The following is a 17,504-nucleotide window of genomic DNA, read 5'->3' as shown; positions in this document are numbered from 1 at the left end:
ATTTCATTTTCATAACAAAGTCTAATTTTAACGGTAGGATTTTTTGTAATGGACAAGAGCACCTGGACACCCAAACTTTTGGAGCTCGCAACGTCGGAGATCTGCTACCAGGAAAGACCTGTTATATTAAACAATGATGTCCTTGATTTCTTTCTTTGAAGCTTCATCGACATATTTCTGGAAATAAGCTATCAGAGCTTTGGAAATCGCTTGGCGAATAGCATAAATCTAAGCTACATGACCACCACCTCGGACTTTCACTCTGGTATCAACTCTTGAGAATCTGTCTTAACCAAGTAAAAGATGGGGTTCTTGCAATTTGTAGCGAAGAATTTGAGGATCCAAAATTTCCAAAGGACGTCCATTTACTTTAATCAAACCATGCCCTCATGTCGCAGTTTCCTTTCGTCCGTAGCCTTGTACAGCCTGGATAGGCTATTTTGGGGCCCCTGGCATGTTGGCGAATGTGACGTTAAGTGTCCGGTTGAAGATTTACAATATTGACCATAATTTTTGCACATCCACATCTGAATATTATTGCAGTATTCTTTTAGTGTCGACGAAAGGTACATCTTTTAATTTGTATCTTCTCTTTAATATTCTCTGCTCGTCTTTAATCCTTGCATCCTCATCTTTCTTCATACAAAGATATGATGGCAAATAATTAGTTAATTATTAAATTAAGGAATCAAATTGTTTTAAATAAGACTCACACTGGAAACCGACGCTGAGGAAAGAGAAATTAATTAACACGTAGCCATGTTTTAGTTTTAACACGCACAGACAAGAGAGACCGTCTGTCTTTATTTACATTTTTATACGAAGAGGTCGAGTAACACGCAATCACATGAAAAATATATAAACAAAGGGAAGGTAACTCTAAGTTAGTCAAATAATCCTTACATCACCGAAAATAAGCATAAATTTGAAGCCGTAAAAAATGGAAGACAACTTTTACAGTACTAATATCTATATTCAACATTGATAATTTCAACAAGATGTTATATAGCGAGGCTATATAAACGTATATATAAAAACGTATATATATAAACGTGTATACAAAAACGTATATATATAAACGTATATATAAAAACGTATATATATATAAACGTATATATAAAAACGTATTTATATAAACGTATATATAAAAACGTATATATATAAACGTGTATATAAAAACGTATATATATGAACGTATATATAAAAACGTATATATGTAAACGTATATAAAAAAACGTATATATATGAACGTATATATAAAAACGTATATATATAAACGTATATATAAAAACGTATATATATAAACGTATATATAAAAACGTATATATATAAACGTATATATAAAAACGTATATATATAAACGTATATATAAAAACGTATATATATAAACGTATATATAAAAACGTATATATAAACGTGGATACAAAAACGTATATATATGTAAATGTCTATAAAAAACGTATATATATAAACGTGTATATAAAAACGTATATATATAAACGTATATATAAAAACGTACATATGTAAACGTATATATATAAACGTATATATATAAACGTATATATAAAAACGTATATATATAAACGTGTGTATAAAAACGTATATATGTAAACGTATATATAAAAACGTATATATATAAACGTTTATACAAAAACGTATATATAAAAACATATATATAAACGTGTACATAAAAACGTATATATATAAACGTATATATAAAAACGCATATATATAAACGTGTATATATAAACGTATATATAAAAACGTATATATATAAACGTATATATATAAACGTGTATATAAAAACGTATATATATAAATATCTATATAAAAACGTATATATATAAACGTATATATAAAAACGTATATATAAAACGTGTATATAAAAACGTATATATAAAAACGTATATATATAAACGTATATATATAAACGTGTATATAAAACGTATATATATAAATATCTATATAAAAAAGTATATATATACACGTATATATAAAAACGTATATATATAAACGTATATATAAAAACGTATATATGTAAACGTATATATAAAAAAGTATACATATAAACGTATATATAAAAACGTATATATATAAACGTGTATATAAAAACGTATATATGTAAACGTATATATAAAAACGTATATATATAAACGTGTATATAAAAACGTATATATAAAAACGTATATATATAAACGTGTATATAAAAACGTATATATATAAACGTATATATAAAAACGTATATATATAAACGTGTATATATAAACGTATATATATAAACGTGTATATAATAACGTATATATATAAACGTGTATATAAAAACGTATATATGTAAACGTATATATAAAAACGTATATATATAAACGTGTATATAAAAATGTCTATATAAAAACGTATATATATAAACGTATATATATAAACGTGTATATTAAAAAGTATATATATAAATGTCTATATAAAAACGTATATATATAAACGTATATATAAAAACGTATATATATAAACGTGTATATAAAAACGTATATATAAAAACGTATATATATAAACGTATATATATAAACGTGTATATAAAAACGTATATATATAAATTTCTATATAAAAACGTATATATATAAACGTATATATAAAACGTATATATAAACGTATATATAAACACGTATATATGTAAACGTATATATAAAAACGTATATATATAAACGTATATATAAAAACGTATATATAAACGTGTATATAAAAACGTATATATGTAAACGTATATATAAAAACGTATATATATAAACGTGTATATAAAAACGTATATATAAAAACGTATATATAAACGTGTATATAAAAACGTATATATATAAACGTATATATAAAAACGTATATATATAAACGTGTATATAAAAACGTATATATATAAACGTGTATATAAAAACGTATATATAAAAACGTATATATAAACGTGTATATAAAAACGTATATATATAAACGTATATATAAAAACGTATATATATAAACGTATATCTAAAAACGTATATATAAACGTATATATAAAAACGTATATATATAAACGTGTATATAAAAACGTATATATATAAACGTATATATAAAAACGTATATATAAACGTGTATATAAAAACGTATATATATGAACGTATATATAAAAACGTATATATAAACGTATATATAAAAACGCATATATATAAACGTATATATAAAAACGTATATATAAACGTGTATATAAAAACGTATATATAAACGTATATATAAAAACGTATATATAAAAACGTATATATAAACGTCTATATAAAAACGTATATATAAAAACGTATATATAAAAACGTATATAAAAACGTATATATGTAAACGTATATATATAAACGTATATATAAAAACGTATATATATAAACGTGTATATAAAAACGTATATATATAAACGTGTATACAAAAACGTATATATATAAACGTGTATATAAAAACGTATATATATGAACGTATATATAAAAACGTATATATATAAACGTATATATAAAAACGTATATATATAAACGTATATATAAAAACGTATATATATAAACGTGTATATAAAAACGTATATATAAACGTATATATAAAAACGTATATATATATAAACGTGTATATAAAAACGTATATATATAAAAGTATATATAAAAACGTATATATATAAAAGTATATATAAAAACGTATATATATAAACGTGTATATAAAAACGTATATATATAAACGTGTATATAAAAACGTATATATATAAACGTATATATAAAAACGTATATATATAAACGTGTATATAAAAACGTATATATATAAACGTGTATATAAAAACGTATATATATAAACGTATATATAAAAACGTATATATATAAACGTATATATATAAACGTATATATAAAAACGTATATATATAAACGTGTATATAAACGTATATGTATATAAACGTGTATATAAAAACGTATATATATAAACGTATATATATAAACGTATATATAAAAACGTATATATATAAACGTAATATAAAAACGTGTATGTTGCATGGCCGTATCAACTCCTTACAAAACATATACGGCATATCAACACTTTATGAATCAGAATATGGTGTATATAAACGCCTATAAACAGTGTATATGTTATATACCGTGTGTGTGTGTGTGTGTGTGTGTGTGTGTGTGTGTGTGTGTGTGTGTGTGTGTGTGTGTGTGTGTGTGTGTGTGTAATATACGCCACTGGTCTTTTTAAATGTATTTATAATATATCGTTTATGCGTGTATTGTTACACCGACCATATCACCTTTTGTGTGCATATACGCCGGTGTTGTTATTGGTAAATGCGTGCGTATGTGGGATGTTTACATATTCAAATAAACAGTTCACGTAAATGTATGTGTCTGCGTGGCGCATAGACAAAGGAGACATACCTTATTTTACAATTCCTTTGTTTTCCGGCAGTTGCCACCTAGATGAATCTCTGCAAAAGAATATCCTGAACAGCTTCTTGGTTTTTACTGTAGCTTTCTTTTTATGTTTCCACGATGTTCGGAGTCGCATCTACTTCGTTTTCCCCCACCCTCACCCCAAAGGACCCAGTTAACACACTTCCGTTAATTACATTATAAGATCGAGTATCCCTCTCGCTTCCTATGACGTAAGTCGACGAACTATCGCCGAGTAGATGTCTCCGTAATCTGCGCTCTCTCCGACTAACACCTCTCAATTCGAATAATATTCGCTTTGTTTTTAATGCTGACAAGCTCCAACAATGTAATTACGTCATCTATAAATATAAAAGCGAAAATGTGTGCATGTATATATGTATTATGTATGTATGTATGTATATATTTATATATGTTCGCTTTTTGTGTATGTCAGCGAAAGGCTTTTTCCGAGAAGCGATCGGTCGGCTTACTCCTTCTGTAAACTTTTTATATCACGTTTAAATGATAAAATGATAATATCTAAGAGGTACCAACAGGGGTCGCGTGTGTATTTAATTTGCCCGACTTTTACCAGCTCGCCGCTTTGAAAAGCGAATGATCTGGCTTGTAGCGAAAAACTAGGTCAGACACCGCGCCACTTCCTCGCACCTGTTTATTTCGCTTCATAAACGTTCACTTAACGCCCGCCTCATTTCCTTTCCCTCGTAGTCGAGACGGTTAGGTGTCTGGCTTTTTCCCCTTTCATTTCCACCTTCGCGTCAAGGTTCAGGGTTTAATCCTACCTTCCTACTAAAACTTTTTTTTCTTTTACACCTCCAAACACCCGGGCAACGCCGGGTACCCCCCCCCCGCTAGTCTATATATATAAAAGGGAAAATGGGAGCGAGCGTTTGTGTATGTCCGCGAAAGGTTTTTTGCATCGGGGTTCTCGAGTCGGTTCGATTCCGCAAGAAGTTTTTACATACTTCACAGATCGTAATTTCTCGCATTCGCAAACAGATATCCTTTCTTTCCCTTTTCTTTTTTTTCTTTTTTTTTTTTTTTTTTTTTTTTTGATTGAGTTAAACAAAATTCCCACCGTGGCGTCGTCTCGGGTGTTTGTTTGGCTTTTTTGTATAAAGCGAAACTGTTCGAAAAAGCTGCAAAGCATTCCTGGCTTTCTGGGTCGGGATTGATGCTTCACTTTAGTTAATTGATCCTCGGACAATGTAGGGGAAACTCTTCATACTGAGATAATTACTATTTATTTGGATACTGCCAGAGTGCTCTCTATTTGGGAAGGTGGCTGGTTTTTTCTCTCCACATTAAAAACGACCTTGTGTCTAATTTGCTTTCGTGTGGAAGCAAATAAATACTACGTTCAACTTACTATGCTTAAATTCGACGAAAGCAACATTGGCTGGCGCGATGACGACATCGGCTAACGCGTTACGCTTTTTTTCCACCTTCTTTCCCTCCTTCACGTTACGGGTTCGAGCCTGCCTGCCTACTACCACCTTTTTTTTTTAACTTCATCTTCTTTTCCTCATTCGCATTACGGGTTCCAACATACAACAAATTTTTTTAACACTTCTCTCCACTCTGTTGTTTCTTCCCCCAACCCCACCCACCCCAGGCTGCTTTTTATTTCCACTCTTACTACACCATCGCAACACATCCGGATAACGCCGTGTACCCCCGCTAGTTCGTTATACTTTGCTATTGTAAGCATTTTAGCTAGTGTTTATTGTTTGGATTATTTTGGGATCAACAGGTCAACTTTGTTAATGTAATTATTTTCCATTATTTAATTTGTTATTCAAAAGATATTTTGTCTTTTTTTTATTTTTTCAACTTTTCTTTCCTTTTTTTTTTTTTTTGTTTAATGAAATATCTTCCATTGTTACAAAATTTATCATTCTTGATAACTTCTAACTCGTCCAGCTATGCAAACTACATAGGCTATTCGGTACGTACCCGCTCTTCTTGCATCAGGTTATTAAATCTACAAATACTTGACGAATAAAGAAAACATGACTTAATAAACAGATATTCATTGTTGGAAGTCACATTCTTTTCGCTAAGATTGTTTTCTGTTTTAATTGTCTTTTATTTAATATCTTTCTGAATCGATATACATTCAACATATATATTTCCATTCAGCTGCCATTAAAAGCTAAATAATCTTAAAAAAAACGAATATGCAAATTAAATCATATGATATTTTGCTATTTTATATTTCGCTTTATTCCGGTTTTTCGGACTACTATTCTTATCCTGGTTAGTTGGTTGGTTGTTTTTGTTTTACGGCATATCAACCCTTTTCAGGTTATTTAATGCCGAATCCAGTTATTTTGAAGAAAAAAGTGTTTACTGGAATATATTTGTTCCCTACCCCCAAGTCAGTTTCTATTCAACCCATAGTTGGGACCCTAACAGGTACTACCACTCCGATTCAGAGTGGACCTGGGAGCAATGGCAATAAAGGGGGGCTCCATACTCCCCAAAGCCTGCAAGCTGAGGCCTCACCATCGGATATAGTTTAAGGTCATATCCAGGACCTATTCTTATCTTGATTTTTATTATCCCTAAGAATTGTCGTTAATCAACGCCATTATCCGTTGCCCCATTTATCCGTATGGAGTAGTAGATATGGGCGTTCATTATCAATCAGTTCTAAATGAAAACTTTTAAAGGTTTATGGTTAAATCCTTATTAGTGGCGATAATAACTAAGAATAATTAATTGATAAATGTATCAAAACAGCTGCAGAACAAGAATAATCTAAATAAAAAAAAATTTGTTTGTATTTTTGACAACGACGTCATCATTTATCAAGGCCCAGAGGTCAGTCGAGGATAAGGGTTAATAAGTTTACAGTAGGCAATGGGATAATATCGTAGTAATCGTTAGTAGTGGAAATTTGGGTAAATTGGATTACTTAAGGGGACGGTTCATCAAGAACTTGTTTACATTGGACTTGAAGCTGACCAAATTGTAGTCAGCTGAAAAGCAGGTAATCGGAAGAGAGTTCCACAGGCGTGCAGTTCTAAAAAAGAAGCTTTGTTTATGGAATCTACGTGTAGGTTAAAATACAGAAAAAGAGTGGGGGTATTATTGATACTTGTTTTAGCTAGACGAGTGTTTTCTGTGAAAGGTTGGCGAGGAGGGACCATAGATTGGAGCTCAGACGAGCACTTGCCATGAAAATAACGATAAAGTAGAGACAGGCTCACAACGTCGCTTCTCTGGGAAAGAGGTTGTAGGGAAAAGAAAAGGACATCGCCCACTTGGCTAGAAAGTCTGTTTTGAACTCTATCAAGGAAGGATATGCTGCTTTTAGCAGCTCCTGCCCAGATGTGGCAACAGTACTCCATCCTTTGATTCACCTGGCTTTTATATCAGTAGAGAATTGCATTAGCAGTGAGGTATCTGTTGGAGCGGTATAAGGATCCCACCATTTTCCCAGCGACCTTGGCAACTGATTTGATGCACCTGTTCTATTTCAGATCAGGAGTAAAGGTCAAGCCCAGAAGCTTGTCAAAACATGGTACCTCCTCAAGACGAGAACCATTCATTTCAATTGATGCCAGATGGGGATCAGAGCGTTGATGATATAAAGACGGAAGCTTGGTTTTAGATGCATCAAAAGTAACCAGCAACCTCTTTACACATTCTACCACGTACTTAAGATCAGAGGAGGGAGAATCAGAGAAAACTTGGTCAGTTACGGCCTTTGATGCATTGTCATAGATAGTAGTGTCGTCTATGAGTGATCTTATGGTGTAATTTGGAAGATCACTAATGTAGATCAAGAAGAGAGTTGGGTCCAGGATGGACCCCTAAGGGACTCCAACATTAATACTGTGAGCTACTTTTTGCCCATCAACCACTACTTTTATGAGCCTAATAAAGAGAAATGATTTAAGACATTTACAGCTATACCGTATGTGGAGATCTTGTAAAGTAGACCTTTATGACATACCCTATCAAAAGCCGTTGATATGTCAAGAGCAATTGCCCTAGAAAGGAAGCCTCCGTCGAGGGATTCACTAACCTAATGGTATATAATTTTTAACACATATGCTGTAGATCTAGCAGAACGGAAAGGCGAACCCATATTGCATGTCACTAAGAAGTTTATTTTGTCTGAGGTGGTTGACTACTTCTTTATTTAACACAGATTCCAGCAACTTACTTATGACGCGCAGGACACTTATTGGTCTGTACTGGGAGGAAGATGGTCGATCACCTGAATTCTCAAATACAGGGCATGCTGATGAGGTTTTCCATGGTGTTGAGAAGCAATTTTCCTTAAGACAACGCATAAACAGCTTTGTAACAGTTCAGTTCGAAATTATATATTGGCTTACAGGTTCGACATAAAGACTTCTAAGTTCTAATAGAAGGTCGGAGTTACACCGGCCGAAACATTAGGAAGATAGTAATTGGACGTTGGGTTTACCTTTGGCAACCTAATAAATCTCATTTCCTTTAGTTCTAACATTCTAGTCAAGTTATTTCTGACAACGAAGGAAATAATTGCTATTTTTTTTTTTTTTTTTTTTGCAATCCATCAATCTAACACTCTTTGTTGGTTTATTTTTACCTTAAAGAAGTTTGTTTAGCTCTTAACATAAAGTGGCTTAGTGTCTTGTCTGGAGCGATTTCCACAAAACAAAAAAAACATAAACGAAAATATACAAATCCACATTACTAATGCACATCAATAAAAATTACGAAGCATTTCGCCTTCATAATAAAAATATATTCCTGCTGTTCTTCAAAGGCGATGAATACGCGTATATGAAAACAAGCAGGGCGACCCGACGTTGCCCGGTTTTGAATGATGATCAACGAATGTTTCGCAACGCTTTTTTCTGTGCAATTCCCTGTTCCAACGGCTTCTTCTGTTTCGGCAATTGCGTGTTAAGTTGAGGTTTAGGTATTACGCTTTATGCAGCTGACATTGATTCGTGTTGCATTGTCGAGCGGAAAGTGCAGGTATGAAATAAAAGAAGGGCGTTCCAAAGGATCCACCTATTTTTTTATTCCTGATATTTATTATTGGATCAGAGGCGATTGCAAATTGCATTTTTATGATAAATGAACTCGTGCATTCATGACCTGTAAGTTTCATCTTCTGTTGCAGATGTTGGCAGCACAAGACTTTAAGAAAGCAACCCCTGTCATGGACGTGAGTTAGAAGCAAAGACGTGTCATTGAATTCCTAGCAAAAGTGCATTGAGAATGGTGATGACGATTAAGAAAAGTAAACTCTAAAGTCCTAAAGGTCACTCATTTTAATAGCACCACTCCCGTCTTTGTAGCTCTTCATGTTCATGAGTTAAAAAATAGGGAGGTTTTACTTTTGGGAGGACACTCGTATAACAAAGCGCATAATCAAAGTCTTTGCATAAAATACTTCCTATTATTAACTCTTGGAGAACGATTGAGCACTTAATTATTTTTTCAATAATTCATCACACACACATACACACACACATACACACCCATATATATATATATGTGTGTGTGTGTGTGTGTGTGTGTGTGTGTGTGTGTGTGTGTGTGTGTATATAAAGTTAATGTTCGCATTAATTATTTAAGTATTAATTTATAAAATATTATTCCATTCTAAGAACCATTTGCAGCAACTAATCATTATTATTGCACTATTACATACACACATAGATACACACGCATATATATATATATATATATATATATATATATATATATATATATATATATATATATATATATATATATACTTGTACTTATTTCGGCTATCACCGTTGATCGGTTGAGCTTGCTCCACTCATTGTGTTAGTCACATTTCGAATTGAGGTCGACCATGGCCGATGATCCGATGCCACAGCAGCCATGAGTGTGAGCCATGAGCAGTTCTAGTGACGTAGACCATATAGGTAAGGACCCAGAATCAACTCGGCGTCTTGGTTGACCGTCTTGATCTAAGTCTTCAGCTGTCTGCCATAACGTTTCTTCCAGCCTTGCAGCGGGGCCAGGTCGATAGCCTCGCCGATAACATTGCTCGGTCGACAACGAAGAGCATGGTCGACCTAGTATAGACGCCTCATTCGGATCGTTTTTGTGAAAGATGTCTTGCAGCATATGTGGACCACGGTGTTGAGGACAAAATGCCGCCAGCGAACCCAGTGGATGCGGCATAGACACTGATGCTTAAAAACCTCAAGTTTGCCCTGATCAGAAACCCGCATAGGCCACGTTTCACAACCATACCGGAGAACGGTATGAACAAGGGCATGGTAGATCCTGATCTTCGTTCTTAAAGTGATTTCATGTCGAGACCATAGACGGGGGTAAAGGCGGTTGAAGACAAGACGAGTGTTGTTGATGAGGTTAAGGATATCTTCTTCGCCTTGGCATGTTTCGATGATTATGGAGCCAAGGTATTTAAACCGGTCAACCTCTTTGAGGTTGACTCCATTGAAGATAATTGGTTGTTTTCCGGCTGGAAGGAATCCCATAATCAGTAGCTTCATTTTCTGGGCGTTGATCATCATACCAATCTTTGCAGCAGTTGACTGCATCTTTATAACTTGTTTGATGTGGATAAAGTCATCACTGAGAATTGCGATGTTGTCTGCATAGTGGAGGTTTGTTAGATGAAAATTGGTAATCGCTGTGACACCAGAGAGATTTGCTATTGCAGTGGGGGTTATCCAGTCAGTGACATAATTGAACAGCGTCGTTGATAGAACGCAGTCTTCACGAACTCTCGAACGGATTTCGAAGAGTTGGGATTCCTGACCATACGCACTAACGTTAGTGCGAGTGGAGAGGTAATATGCTTTAATCAGATTCAGCAGATTTTGTGAGATGCGATATGCATGCAAAATTTTCCAATCAAAGGCCGCTGCAAAGTCGATGAAGCAGACAATGTTTTTTTTTGCTGGTAGCACCAACGGTTCTCAAGTGCACGACGGAGGGTGAAGATTTGCCAGTGCACCCACGACTAGGTCGGTAGCCACACTGATTTGGTCTTGTGCGTATGTTTCTTTGTTGTTGAACCCGCTTCAGCAGGATAGTAGTGGAGACATTTGAGGCAATGTCGTTTATCGCCTTTTTAGAAAAATTGAAGCAGGACGGCATTGCTCCAGTCCTCAGGAAAGGCTTCAGACTCCCACACACGAGTGGTGATTCGGTGCAGGGCAATTATATAACTGTTAACAAGAATTTTTAATGAATATATATATATATATATATATATATATATATATATATATATATATATATATATATATATATATATATATATATATAGGGATTTAGAGCTAGAGTCTAGACGGCCAAAGTTTAATGTAATGTATTAATATTTTAAAGGAGCATTGCTCATAATGCTTTAGATATATAATAAGATCAAAAGTTATATATTTATCCCAGAACTATATTAATATTGGGGATAAAGATTAATAATTGTAAATTATGAATCAGTTTCAAAAGGAGAAAACAAAACAAAATCAAATTGAGTGTACGATCGTTTTGGAAACGATATTCGTTTTATTAATATTGACAAATAATATTGACAATAATTGACAATAAATGTTTTTTTTTTAATATTGTCTCCTCATCAGTACAAATTGGTTGGGAATAGGATAAGACACCAAACTAAACGTAGATTTATATAGACCAAATATTACGTTGTGATTTAGCTTTCAAGCGCACTTGATGCCTATTATATATATATGTAATTCCAAGATGTCCGTGTATATATATATATATGTGTGTGTGTGTGTGTGTGTGTGTGTGTGTGTGTGTGTGTGTGTGTGTGTGTGTGGCGGCCTCACAGTTAAACGGTTTATTTGTGAGACAAACTAAACGTAGATTTATATAGACCAAACGTAGATTAAAGTAGACTAATCGCAAACATACATTTTTGAACAAACTTCCGGATCACCACACTCTTTATTATTTTGATGGGGTTAAAACACGGGCAGTTCCGGTTCAACTTGATACATGCAAATCCATTTCCTAAATGCGATTTATCCTTATTTTCATTCATTTTTATTTCGATATAAATTAAACGTATTCCTAAAATTAACATCAATTTTTAATCTATTACCATTTTCTTTCAAACTTTATAATCGATATTTGCGCATTCGCATTTGGGAAACGTGGAATACATGAAGATCGACGAATTATATTTTCTATTTAATCATTGGTTTAGGATTTTCATTTTAAATGCTAATGGATTTTCAAATTAATATTGAATTATGATATTTATATTTCGGATCTTAGCCTCTCTCTCTCTCTCTCTCTCTCTCTCTCTCTCTCTCTCTCTCTCTCTCTCTCTCTCTCTCTCGTTCTCTCTCTCTCACACACACACATGCATACATATATATATATATATATGTATTGTAGTTATCTACATACAGACCTGTTTCGTTGTATCACAACTCATCAGTGCGGCTACACTAGCACCTCCTCCAAGCTGAGGATTGAACGTAGGACCATCGTGTTAATTACGACGGTTCTACACACGGGAGCGGCGCTCGTAAACAACCTTCACAAATGTCTATTTCAAACAAACATTTATCCACCACTTTTATAGCGGGTGAGATTATTTACGACAGTGCTCTACTCAAAGAGGGGGGGAGCTTAAAATATATTTGAAGCCATCCACATACAGTACTGTTTCGTTGTATCACAACTCTGTGTGAGTTCCTTCCTCATAGGTTCCGAAAGAGCTGAGCCTCTCTCTTGCAAATTTCACAGTGGCCGTGTGCTTAGATACGTTTCGTACAGAAATTCATCAGATAAGTATCGAAAATCAAAAAAATCCGATCTTAAAAATAGTCTTTCTTCTTTTCAGACAAAAAAGAATTTTTACAGGGGGGAATATTTTACATGACATCGACCAAAAGAAATAATTGTATTGTTTCCATTAGCCGGTGGCATGTAAAATATTCTCCTGTACAGATTCTTCTCTTGTTATCTATAAGAGAAGAAAGACTATTTTTAAGATCGTCAAGCCACAATATCAGCTGATGTGATATTATAAAGGATCGAACCTATGTTGATGACGGCTAAAAGTTCGAAACATGCATATCCATAGGTATACTTAATATACACGTAATAATATCTATATATCTATAAAAGTGAATGTGTCTGTGTATCTGTTTCTGTGTGTCTGTGTGTCTGTGTACATTTCCCTACGCAATAACTCTGTCAATTTTTTAGTCTACAGACTCGAAATTTGATATATATATGAAATTTGGGAAAATCGATGTGATCGGTTTTTGGCCAGACATTTAGCGATTAAGGGGTCAAAGTTCAACGATTTGCCCTTTGAGAACTCTACCAAACTCCTCCGACAATTTTGGGTCTACGCACTTGAAATTTTAGATAGAGGTTCCTTGGACATGGATCTAACTTAATAACTCGATTTGAGCCCAAAACACTAAATTTTAAGGGGCCATAATAGGGATCGAAGATAAAAAAATGACCTTTGCGGTCTCTTCCAAATTACTCAGACAATTTCTGGTCTAAATATTTGAAATTTTGCATAAAGGGTATTCAGATATAGGGCAAGCTTTTTAATCAGTTTGGGTCGAAAACTTTTAGTTATTAATATATAAATGTATGTATGTATGTCTGTTTGCATGTCTGTCTTAAACTTTTAATAGAGGCGACGGATTTTACCAAGATCAGTATCGTTTTGAAGTTCGACCTTTCATACAACAAATATCGAAAAATTAGCTAAAAACATTAATATCTTCCCCTTCAACTAGGCACTCTTCTACAGTGGGGGGGTCACTTTTTTCGCCGATATTTTTGAAAGTTATTCTCTCCTTTAGATTGTTTAGCCTTGATTTTAAAAAAATGTCGCTTCCGGTTTGACGGTGGTCGTAACAGCATAAACGTTAGGTTTTACCCTGTATTTTTCCTCATTTGCGGTACGGGTTCGAGCCTGCCTTCCTACTACCACTTTTTTTATTTTGCTCAACACACACATCCAAACACCCGAGCAACGTCGGGATGAAATGCTAGTACATATATATATATATTTATATATATATATATATATATATATATATATATATATATATATATATATATATATTTATACGTTATATATATATATATATTATACACATATATATACATCTATATATACATTTATATATATATACATATATATACATATATATATATGTATATATATATAACTACTTCATTTACTCACATAAAATTAATGTACGAAAGTATAAATTTATGCGTAAACTTTAAGTATTTACTTCAACAGTGCTCAATACGTAGGTAGAGCTAGTTAGTAAGTTATAAAATATATATGGCGATTAAGCTACACTGAATATTTCGCGTTTCATCCGCTGAAGAATCCTAGAGTGGATGAAACGCGGAATATTCAGTGTAGCTTAACCGCCATATATATTTTATAACTTACTATATATATATATATATATATATATATATATATATATATATATATATATATATATTAAGGGGTCAAAGTTCAACGATTTGACCTTTGAGAACTCTACCAATTCCTCCGACAATTTTGGGTCTAAACACTTGAAATTTTAGATATAGGTTTCTTGGACATGGATCTAACATAAGAACTAGATTTGAGCCCAAAACAATAAATGTTAAGGGGCCATAATAGGGTGCAAAGTTTTTAAAAATGGCCGTTTTTTCTTTTATTGCTTAGCACACACCTCCAAACACCCGGGCAAGGCCGGGCTGAAATGCTAATATATATATATATATATATATATATATATATATATATATATATATATATATATTTGTTTTGTTATTTTTTGTTTTGTTTTGTTTTAACAATTATAATGTAATATCCGTGTCGCGTTGATAAAAGCATACTCTCAGGGATTACGAAAGCTTTTATTAAGGGGTAGGGGTAAAGATGTGTACGTTTTGTTGTCATAAGACAATCCTCCCAGGCGTTATCTTCTTTTTTGGTTAGAAAATTTATTCAGTGTTTTCCAAGATTTTTAGTAATAATCATATCGTAGCGTGTTGATACAGTATTACCCGAGAGAAAGACTTTTCTTGCTGTTTTTTTATGATGTTAAATACTAGACAAAATCCATGGTGTTGCCTGGAAGCAAAAATAGGAATAGTACATCATCATATATGGTAAGGAGTATAAGTTAGTCAATTCAAAATGGTATAGTAGGTAGAGTAGGTATGATTAAAAACCGTGTCGTCTGGGAAAACAACGCCACAGTATTTTTATGCAATTTTATACAAGAAAATCTACGCGATGTTATTGGAGGTCGTAAGAGTACAATATCATATCTGGTAAGTCATATATAGTAATGAAAGAATGCTCAACATCTTTGATAGAGCGAGTACGTTAAAAAGCCATTTTGCCCATTAATAATTTTTGGAATACTATTTTATCCATCATACCTGTCCGGACTTTTCCGGGATAAAATGTGATATATAGTCATCAAAAAGTTATTTATATCCTAAGAATTGCAGGTGTACTGAAACGCAACTTTATTTTTCATGGCCAAGACAAATATTGGTTATTTTCAGACACTTAAAAACGAGGTTTTCTTGACACTTAAATAACTTTTTCTTTGCATTTAATAACATTTTCTCTTGGCTTTTAAATTATTTGTCTTTCTCCAAAATAAAAAACGGGTTTTTTGACACTGAAATATCGTTTCTTTCTTGACACTTAAACCATGTTTTTTTCTTGAAATTTAAAGAAGTTGTTTCACAGTTAAATAATGTTTTTTTTTTTACTCTTCTGATACTAAAACAAGTATTTTTTTCTTGAACCTTTACTGGCGTCTTTTTCTTGACACTTAAATAACAGGTTTTATTTGACAATTAAATCACGTCTTTTTACCGATAACTAATTAAATAATGTTTTTCCTTTGACGTTAAATATACTTTACACTTCAATAATGTTTTTCTTGGCATAACGCTTTGTATTATTATTTAAATAACAGTTCTTTTTTGACACTTGGATAACGCATTTTTTCTGGCCACTTTAATAACCTTTGGTTCTTGACACGTACGTAATCGTTTTTCTTGACTCTTAACTGTTTTATTCGACATTTGAACAGCATTTTTACACTAAAATAACGGTTTTTAAAAACTTAAATAACGGTTCTTTTCTTGGCTGTTTAATAACGTATTTTTCTTGACACTTAAATAACGTTTTCTTTCTGGAAATTTAAATTACGATTCTTTTCTTGACATTTATATTTCATTTTGTCTCTTGGTATTTAAATAGTGGTTCTTTTCTAGAAAGTTAAATGGCGTGTTTTTAGTCGCGTGCAAGCGACTCTATAAGTCCCTGCGTCGGTCGGTCTGCCGGTCGGTCTGCCAGTCGGTCTGTTGGTCTGTCCGTAACACTTTTGTGCTTGGCCTTTTTCGTTAAGATCAAAGGTCTGTTGTTAATAGATGGTGTTCTTAACTTTTTAAGCTTTTCTTGACCTTTTGGCCAAGCTCAAAGTGTAGTATCTGTTCTTACTACATGCTGTACTTATGTTTGTAACTTTGTGATATAAAGTGGTGGATAACTTTTCTGTATTAATTTAATGTAAAATGATCACCCACTTTACAACCAGTTAGTCTCAAAGCCATTCAAGTCATTCTCCAGATCATTCAAGTTGTTTTTGAAGGATTCCAGTTATTTTGAAGGATTCAAGTCATTCTTAAGGTCATTCAATTAATCCTTAATTTCATTAAAGTCATTCTAAATCATTTACTTTTTTATTTATTTAAGTCATTTCAGCCAATTTTTCGGTCATTTTAGTTTATCTTTAAGAATTTCATGTCAATCCTACATTCACGCATTCATTCATTACATGAGAGCACGCGACTAATGGCTATCGGCCTTGTTTCTTAAATAATGTGTTTTCTGAACACTTAAATAACGTTTTATTTTCTTATCGCTTAAATAACAGTTTTTCGTGTCATTTTAATGACGGAATGTTTCTAACGTTTTTATTTGACACTTAAATAATGATTTTCTTCTTATCATTTAAATAACGGTTTTATTTTTGACAAATAACGTTTTTTTCTTGACATTTTAAACGGATTCTC

Source organism: Euprymna scolopes, chromosome 29, assembly GCF_053919585.1.
Source record: "Euprymna scolopes isolate OS-2025 chromosome 29, ASM5391958v1, whole genome shotgun sequence".
Taxonomy (NCBI): domain Eukaryota; kingdom Metazoa; phylum Mollusca; class Cephalopoda; order Sepiida; family Sepiolidae; genus Euprymna; species Euprymna scolopes.
The sequence above is the reverse complement of the archived record's forward strand: the minus strand, read 5'-3'. Positions refer to the sequence as shown.